The sequence below is a fragment of the Pseudophryne corroboree genome, chromosome 3 (assembly GCF_028390025.1).
Source record: "Pseudophryne corroboree isolate aPseCor3 chromosome 3, aPseCor3.hap2, whole genome shotgun sequence".
NCBI classification, from domain to species: domain Eukaryota; kingdom Metazoa; phylum Chordata; class Amphibia; order Anura; family Myobatrachidae; genus Pseudophryne; species Pseudophryne corroboree.
This window is the reverse complement of record NC_086446.1, coordinates 93,203,170-93,213,305: the sequence shown is the minus strand read 5'-3', so window position 1 is coordinate 93,213,305 and position 10,136 is coordinate 93,203,170.

Here is a 10,136-nt window from a genome sequence, read left to right as displayed (position 1 = left end):
CATAAAAGAAGTCGGTTTGCTTAATGCACGCACCACGGCTATGGCAGTATCAGCAATCGGGGGCTTATGATTATGCCAGTGGACTCCGGACTCCAGGAAAGGTGTGGAAGGCCTACCCTTCACAGGAGAGGCCTTATTTGGAGATTAACTGGACAAATGGATCTCCAAAGCTTCTGCGGGTAAGTCCACATATCTTCCTTCTGCAACTCCCCCAGCCAGGAAGGCCTACTCAGGATCTACTCTACAGTCCTTTCGGACTGCCAAGTTTAAGGGCAAAGTCAGAGGATCTTCTACAGCCAACAGAGGCACTAGAGGTAAACCACGCAAACCAGTAACTGCCGGTTCTCAGGAACAGAGCTTCAGTTCTGCTTCCTCTGCTTCCTCAAAGCCTTCTGCATGACGGTGGACCGCATGGCCTGGAAGACTGGCAGGTGGGAGCCCAACTAAGAGATTTCAGTCACATCTGGACATCATGCCAGGATCCATGGGTCATAGATCTTATTTCCCAGCGCTACAGGCTGGAGATTCAGGAGCTCCCACCTCAGAGATTATTCAAATCAGGCTTACCAGCTTCACAAGAGGCAAGTATAAGCTTACAGGATGCCATTCAAAGACTGGTCCAGACTCAGGTAATTGTTCCAGTTCCACCCCATCTGCAAAACAAGAGCTACTATTCCAACTTGTTTGTAGTACCAAAACCAGACGGTTCGGTGAGAACGATTTGAATCTAAAATCGTTGAACACGTACTTCCGAGTGTTCAAATTCAAGATGGAGTCTCTGAGAGCAGTGATCTCAGGTCTGAAGGAGGGGGAATTCCTAGTGTCTATGGATATCAAGGATGCATACCATCACATTCTGATCTGGCTGCCTCACCAGGCTTATCTACGCTTTGCACTACAGGACTGTCACTACCAGTTCCAGTCCCTGCCATTTTGGTTTCTCCACTGCACCGAGGGTGTTCACCAAGGTGATGGCAGAGATGATGTTCTGATAAAGGCACCGTCCAGGGAAAGGTTGTTGAGCAGCATTGGTCTCACAACCAAACTACTCCTGGATCACGGGTGGATTCTAAATCTCCCAAAATCTCATTTAGAGTCAACTCGGAGGCTCCCATTTCTGGGAATGATACTGGACACAGGAGTCGCAGAAAGTTTTTCTTCTGTTGGAAAGGGCATTGGTAATCCAGTCGATGGTTCGGGATGTCCTGAAGCCAACCCGGATATCGGTGCATCTATGCATTCGCCTCCTGGGGAAAATGGTGGCACTTCAGTACGGAAGGTTTCATGCAAGGCCCTTCCAGCTGGATCTGTTGGACAAATCGTCCAGATCGCATCTTTGCATGCACCAGAGGACCAATCTGTCGCCAAAGGCCAGGATCTCCCTTCTGTGGTGGCTACGGACCTCTCACCTAAACGAGGGTCGAAGGTTCGCGATTCAGAATTGGATTCTGCTAACCACAGACGCAAGCCTCAGAGGTTGCGGAGCGGTCACCCAGGGGGTGCAGTTTCAAGGAAGATGGTCAAGTCAGGAAGTCGTCCTTCCAATCAACATTCTGGAACTCAGGGCTGTATACAACTCCCTTCTGCAGGCCTCATACCTTCTTCAAGATCGGGCCATTCAGGTTCAGTCGGACAATGTGACGGCAGTAACGTACATAAACAGACAGGGAGGAACGAAAAGCAGATCAGCAATGTCAGAGGTATCAAGAATTCTCCTCTGGGCAGAAAAACACGCTGTGGCATTGTCGGTGGTCTTCATTCCGGGAGTAGACAACTGGGAAGCAGACTTCCTCAGCAGACACGACCTGCACCCATGGGAGTGGGGCCTTCACCCGGAGGTGTTCAGTTGCTTGACACGTTGATGGGGATGTCCACAAATTGACATGATGGCCTCTCGTCTAAAAAAGTAGCTCAAGTGGTATTGTTCCAGGTCGAGAGACCCACAGGCAGTGGACGCTCTGACAACTCCATGGGTCTATCAGATGGTGTACGTGTTCCCTCCACTTCCGCTGATCCCAAGAATTCCCAAAAGAATAAAAAGGGAAAAAGTTCAAGCAATTCTCATTGCTCCGGACTGGCCAAGAAGGGCATGGTATGCGGACCTTCTGGGGATGCTCCTGGAAGATCTGTTGTCTCTACCTCTTCGCGTGGATCTCCTGCAACAGGGGCCGTTCGGCTATCAAGACTTAACACGGCTACGTTTTGACAGCATGGAAGTTGAATGGCTGATTCTAGCCAGGAGAGGGATTCCTGACAAGGTCATCACGACTATGAACCAAGCCATGAAGGGGGTAACTTCTAAACATTACCACCGTATTTGGAAGACATACGTCATTTGGTGTAAAAACAGAAAATATTCTGCGGTGGAATTTCATCTGGGAAGTTTCCTGCTTTTTCTGCAGGCAGGCATGGATGTGGGCCTACGTCTGGGCTCTATAAAAGTCCAGATTTCGGCCTTGTCCATTTTCTTTCAGAAACAATTGGCGTCTCTTCCTGAGATCCAGACGTTCTTGAAAGGGGTTCTGCACATCCAGTCTCCCTTTGTGCCTCCCACGGCACCTTGGGATCTCAATTTGGTGCTGCAGTTCCTCCAATCGGATTGGTATGAACTGTTACAAGAGGTAGACGTAAAATATCTTACATGGAAAACCGTCACACTGTTGGCCTTGGCTTCTGCAAGACATGTGTCGGACCTGGGGGCGTAGTCTTACAAGAGCCCCTATTTAATTTTCCAAGAGGATAGAGCTGAACTCAGGACTCGTCAGCAATTTCTTCCTAAGGTGGTGTTGGCGTTTCACATCAACTAACCAATTGTGGTTATGGATGTGACCGACACCGCTGTTACTTCAAAGTCTTTGGATGTTGTGAGGAGAACAGCTTGTCACAGGAAATTGGACTCGCTGTTTGTTCTTTAAGATCCCAATATAATTGGGTGTCCTGCTTCAAAGCAGTCAATTGCACGTTGGATCAGGCTATCCAGCATGCTTATTCCACGGCAGGATTGGCGATTCCTAAATTTGTACAAGCCCACTCGACTAGGTCAGCGGGGTTCTTCTTGGGCGGCTGCCCGCGGTGTCTCAGCCTTACAGCTCTGCCGAGCAGCTATTTGGTCAGGTTCGAACACGTTTGCAAAGTTCTACAAGTTCGATACCTTGGCCTCTGAGGACCTTCAGTTTGGTCAATCAGTTCTGCAGGACCCTCAACACTCTCCCACCCGGTTTGGGAGCTTTGATACTTCCCCATGGTACTAAATGGATCACCAGTATCCATTAGGACATAGGAGAAAATAGGATTTTAATTACCTACCGGTAAATCCTTTTCTCGTAGTCCGTAGAGGATACTGGGCGCCCGCCCGGTGCTTCGTTCTACCTGCACTGTTACTTGGTTCAGTACTGTTGTTTGGTTCAGCTGTTGCTGTTCCAAGTTTGGTTAGCATGGCTTTCCTCTTGTTTGTGTGTGCTGGTTCGGAATCTCACCACTATCCTTTTATATCACTCTCAAAGTATGTCCGTCTCCTCGGGCACAGTTTCCTAGATTGAGTCTGGTAGGAGGGGCATAGAGGGAGGAGCCAGCCCACACTATCAATTTCTTAAAGTGCCATGGCTTCTAGTGGGCCCGTCTATACCCCATGGTACTAAAAATGGATCCCCAGTATCCTCTACGGACTACGAGAAAAGGATTTACCGGCAGGTAATTAAAATCTTATTTTCGCACCCAGCAAGTAGCTCCCTGCCTGCCTGTGACGTCACGGAGCCGCAGCAGCCAGCCCCCGCAACGGTTGTCCGGACCACGCCACGCCAACGGCGTTCTAACGCAGATGGCATGCCCCATCCTGCCCCGCAACCGCCTCTGCCTGTTAAACAAGCAAAGGCAATCGCAGTCCTGAGATGCTGCACTCCACAAAGGGCTTCAGACTGCGATCGCACCCCCTAAGTAGGGTACCCATCAGTCGAGACATATCGGATGACCCACCGCTGTTCAACTGCCAACTGAGCTTAAACATAATGGGTGTAGAACAATGAAGAGCAACTTCAGCATCCGGAGATCGGTCCTTCCTCCCTCAAATGTGTTGTTTTACCCACTGCATTGAGAACTGAGCAATGGCCCTGAACATGAACAGCTCATAGTGGTTATTAAATCATTTTCTAAGTTCCATAACAATTTCAGGAAGCTTAAGTTTCCGGCTATACAGTATTTCGTTGTGATGTATATTTAATATGCTGGTAGGTAACAAGCACAGTTGAGAATGTAAATCATTAAACACACGCCCATAAACGTATTTGCTTTAGAAAAATTTAGATGGTCTCCCTTTAAGAAAAGGAAGAAGGGTTCATCACAGAAAGAGAAACAATTTGCTAAACAATGGAGTGAAGGAGGATACTGAAAACCTGTTGGCGACTTTAATAGAATGTAATTACAGCTCTGTATACAGATTCCTTACTTGTCTGAATCACTCCCGACAGTCACAAGACCAACAGCGGGATCCAGACGGTTCCTAGAGTTGAGTACAGGGGTTGGGAATAGGGTTAGGCACTATGGGAAGGGTTAGGGATAGGCTGCAGGTGTGGGGGAGGTTAGGGTTAGGCTGCGGGGAGGTTAGGGTTAGGCTGCGGGAAAGGGTGGGTTAGGGGTAGGGTGAAAAACATACCGTTATGTGTCTGGATTCTAGCATTTGGGATCCCACTGTTCTGACTGTCTGACTGCCGGGATTTCGTACCCTACCCCATCTCTCAGATTATGGGATACATGTAATAGGCTGCCCAATGCCCGGGGTTTTAAAGAAGCAATTATTTAAAAGGCAAAACTTTTTAAATAATTGCCCCTTTAAAAAAAAATCGGGCAGATTCGCCAGAAGCTATCCAGTGCAAGTTGCAGGCTATCACATTTACCCATATAGGTAGGCAACTCCAGCTGCTGTGGAACTACACATCTCAGCATATTCTGACACAGTTTTGCTGTTCGTGCATGCTAAAACTGTGGCAGGGAATGCAGGATGGTGGGTAGTTTGACAGAAGCTGGAGTGCAACCGCTACCTACCCCTGCCTCAGACTTCCCTGGAAAAAGTTTCATGACACCCCCAATCTCTGTACAACGTATTCAATTTTGTTTACATGAGAACAGGTACTGATCATAGTTGCAGAACTTTCACTGTTACTAGGAGCCTTACAGCCTATTTTTAATATTTATTGCCCAACAACAGCTTTTTGCACTTGTACAGGGAACAGGCCCCACTTGTTTCCCCTCGCTCTGAGGGGGAGGTGTATCAAAGCTTGGAGAGTTAAAGTGGAGAAAGTACTAAACAATCAGCTCCTGTTTGCCATGTTACAGACTGTGTTTGAAAAAAAAAAAAAAGGATTTTAATACCTACCGGTAAATCCTTTTCCCTTAATCTGTAGAGGATGCTGGGGTCACTTCAAGAACCATGGGGTATAGACGGGATCCGCAGGAGACATGGGCACTTTAAGACTTTCAAATGGTGTGACCTGGCTCCTCCCTCTATGCCCCTCCTCCAGACTCCAGTTTAAGAAAACCGTGCCCAGGGAGACAGACATTTCGAGGAAAAGGATTTATTGTTAAACCACGGTGAGCATCTTACCAGCTCACACCTCAAGCATGCCACAGAACGTGGCATTCAAAAGAACACAAGCCCACGGCATGAAGAATTTCCAGCACTATGCTGACAAAATCAAAACACAACCTGTGTGAAATCACAACCAATAATTGCAGATACAGTACGCCCAGCATCCTCTACGGACTAAGAGAAAAGGATTTACCGGTAGGTATTAAAATCCTATTTTCTCATACGTCCTAGAGGATGCTGGGGTCACTTCAAGAACCATGGGGTTTATACCAAAGCTCTAGAACGGGCGGGAGAGTGCAGATGACTCTGCAGCACCGATTGACCAACTTAAGGTCTTCATCGGCCACGGTGTCAAACTTGTAGAGCTTTGCAAAATGTGTTTGACCCCAACCAAGTAGCTGCTCGGCAAAGTTGCCATGCCGAGACCTCCCGGACAGCCGCCCAGGATGAGCCCATCTTCCTAGTAGAATGGGCTTTCACAGATACCGGTAACGGCAATCCAGCCGTGGAATGAGCGTGCTGAATGGTGTTCCAGATCAAGCATGCAATGATCTGCTTGAAAGCAGGACACCCAACCTTGTTGGGAGCATACAGGACAAACAGAGCCTCTGTTTTCCTAATCTGAGCCGTTCTGGAGACATAAATCTTCAACGCTCTGACCACATCCAGAGATTTTGACTGAGCGAAGGCTTCAGTAGCCACAGGCACCACAATAGGTTGGTCGATGTGGACAGAGGAAATCACCTTCGGTAGAAATTGCGGACGTGTCCTCAATTCAGCTCCATCTTCCAGGAAGATCAAATAAGGGCTCTTGTGAGACAAGACCGCTAACTCAGACATCCGCCTTGCAGAGGCCAAGGCCAATAGGATGACCACTTTCCAAGTGAGGAATTTCAACTCCACCTTCCGGAAAGGTTCAACCAATGTGAATGAAGGAACTGCAACACCACATTATGACCCCAAGGTGCCACTGGAGGCACAAATGAAGATTGGACATGCAACACGTCTTTCACGCAAAACTGAACTTCCGGAAGGAAAGCTAATAGTTTCAGAAAGAAAATTTCCAATGCTGAAAACTGGACCATAATGGAGTCCAACTGCAGTCTGCATTTCCCCCAGCGTGTAGGAAACGGAGAAAACGCCCTAACTGAAACACTTCCGTTGAAACGGTCTTGGATTCACACCAAGACATATATTTTCTCCAAAAACGGTAATAATGTTTAGACGTTACTCCTTTCCTGGCCCGAATAAGAGTGGGGATGACTTCCTTGGGAATACCACTTCGGGGTAGGATTCGGTGCTCAACAGTCATGCCGTCAAATGTAGCCGCGGCAAGTCTAGGTACACGCCTGGTACCTATCGTAGTAGGTCCTCGCGAAGAGGAAAAGGCCCAGGATCTTTTAATGAGCAACTCCTGAAGATCTGAGCACCAAGCGCTCCTTGGCCAGTCTGGGGTAGTGAAAATTGCCCGAACCCTTGTTCTTATTATCCCGAGAACTTTTGGGATCAGTGGAAGTGGAAGGAATACACTGACCGGAATAGTCACTGGGTTATCAGAGCATCTACTGCTATTGCCTGAGGGTCTCTCGACCTGGAACAGTTTTTTTTTTTCTGAAGCTTCTTGTTGAGACGAGAAATCATCCTGTCTACTGGAGGAACTCCCCAAAGACTTGTCACCTCTGCGAAGACTTCTTGGTGGAGGTCCCACTCTCCCGGACGGAGATCGTGTCTGCTGAGGAAGCATGCTTCCCAGTTGTCCACCGGAATGAAAGTTGCCGACAGAGCTCTTACATATTTTTCTGCCCAGAGGAGGATCTTCGTCACCTCTGCCATTTCTGCTCTGCTTTTTGTTCCGTCTTGCTGTTACCTTATCCAACTGGATCTGCACGGGGTGATCTTGAAGAAGATGTACTGCCTGTTGAAGGCCGTCGTAAATGGCTCTCAATTCCAGCATATTCATGTGAAGGCAGGCTTCCCGACTTTAGTATTTTTCTTGGAAGCTTTTCCCTTGAGTCACAGCTCCCCAGCCTCAGAGACTTGCATCCGTGGTTACCAGGACCCAGTCCTGAATCTCGAACCTACGTCCCTCTAGTAAGTGCGAGGTGTGGAGCCACCACAGGAGCGAAAACCTGGCTTTTGACAACAGGATTATCTTCTAGTGCATGTGTAGGTGGGAACCGGACCCCTCGTCCAACAGGACCCACTAGAACACCCTGGCAAGGAACCTGCCAACTGAATGGCCTTGTAGGCCGCAACCATCTTTTCTAATGTATTGATGGATTGACACTCCAGTTGGTCTCGGAATTTGTATGACCAGACTCTGGATCTCCAGAGCCTTTTCCACTGGAAGAAAAAACTCTGTAGTATCTAGTATTATTCCCGTAACCGACAACCGCGTCAATGGGCCATCAGTGATTCTGGCAAGTTCAGGAGCCAACCCTGTTGTTGAAGAACTGTCAGGGAGAGCGCAACGTTTTGCACCAACTGGTTTCTTGATCTTGCCGTTATCAGGAGATCGTCCCCGTACGGGATAAACGTGACTCCGTACTAGAGAAGAAGAACCATCATTACCGCCATCACCCTGGTGAAATTGGTAATGACCATCCTGAATAGCAACCTCAGGTAAATCTAATGCGGAGGAAAATGTAATTAGACCTCCTTTATTCTTTTTTAGATTGGATCTTACTGCCCTGAGAGATTCCATCTTGGATTTGAATTTCTTTAAATAGAAATTAAGGGATGTCAGATTTAGGATTGGTCTGACCTAGCCATCTGGCTTCGGGAGCACGAAGAGGCTTGACTAACAGCCTTCTCCCTATTGTGACAGGGTACACCAGGACCATGACCTGATCCTGACACAAATCTTGTGTTGCGTCGCATACTACCTCCCCTTCCGGAGGAGAATCGGTAATAATGAAGAATTGGTGAGGGAAAACACCTGGAAACTCCATTATGCACCCTTGGGACACTATTCGTAAAACCCACGGGTCCAAGTCCGGTCCAGGACCGACTGAAAAGATTTAGACGTGACCTCAGCGGTGTGGGCTCCCGCAAGAGTCCGAGCGTCATGCGGTGGATCTGGCAGAAACAGAGGATGATTTCTGCTCCTGTGACCTTGAAGAGGCTGCTGACCTCTTCCCTTTTCTCCTTCCTCTACCTGCAAAGAAAGAAGGGGGAATCCATATCTATTGGGCTGACATGACTGCATCCAACAATTATGCGTCATCATCCGTTGTGAGGGAAAATAGGCCCAGAAGGTAGACTTACCAGTGGCATCTGCCGAGATCAAATTAACTAGGTCGTCACCGAACCGGGCTTCACCTTCATCGGGAAGAGACTCCATATCTTCTTGGAGTCAGCCTCAGCATTCCATTGGTGAATCCACAACGCCCTCCTAGCCGAAACCGCGATGGAATCGGCCCGCGAACCTAAGAGTCCTCTATCCCTAGCAGTCACACGAAAGCATGCTGCAGCGTCCTTGATACGACCCAACGTAAGGAGTATACCATCTTTCCCCCGGCCATCTATAACGGATGACCAGGCAACCGACCATTTTTGAATACTATAACTCCCCATGCGCATGTAATGGCAGGTCTAACTGACGTACGCATGGACACATAACTAGAACATAACGAAAGCTTCTTACATATGATCCGCTGGCTTTGTGACAGGGCTCCGTGTAGAACAGGGGGTGACTCCCACTTTATTCTATCCGCGGCGGGAAAAGAATAAACAATCGGAATCCTCTTGAGGATTTGAAATCATCTTGTCAGGGCTGACCCAGACCTTCTCTAACAGAGCGCTTAGCACATAAGAATGAAGAAGGTTACTTCAGCAGTATTATATATATATATATATATATATATATATATATATATATATATATATATATATATATATATATATATACACACACACTATTATATATATATATATATATATATATATATATATACACATACACACATACACACACACATATATCTATACACACTCAAATATATGTACATATACACACATAGACCCCTTTGTTCAGAACAGCAGGGTCCACAGTGACGTTAACACATCCTTATTATGTACTAATCATTGGAGGGTGGTTTTGCAGAGAAGCAAAAAAAAGGGCTGTTTATTATGTCTCTCTGGGGCACACTTTAATTAAATTCACCGATAGGTGAAAATATGAAACTATTACAATGTCTGGGAAAAATGAATAAAACTTAACTTTAAATTTTTTAGACAGACGATAAAATAAATAATGAAAATATTGCTATGAATCTGCAAAATTTGTTAAAACAAGTATTAAACAACATGTATTCAATGACAATAAGGTGATATGTCACTCACTTGATGTAAAGTGGGTGGCAGAAAGTTTATCTGTACACCCACTGGGTTATGAGCGAGTATTAATGTTCGACGTTTGTCAAAAGCGAAAATATGAAATTCTTGTTATCTCTATCAACTTATGATTTGATATACACCTGTATATTCATAAGAGAGATAAAAGAAAACCGGCTTTGACGAATCCGAACTCCTATTGGCAATATAACAAGAGCCC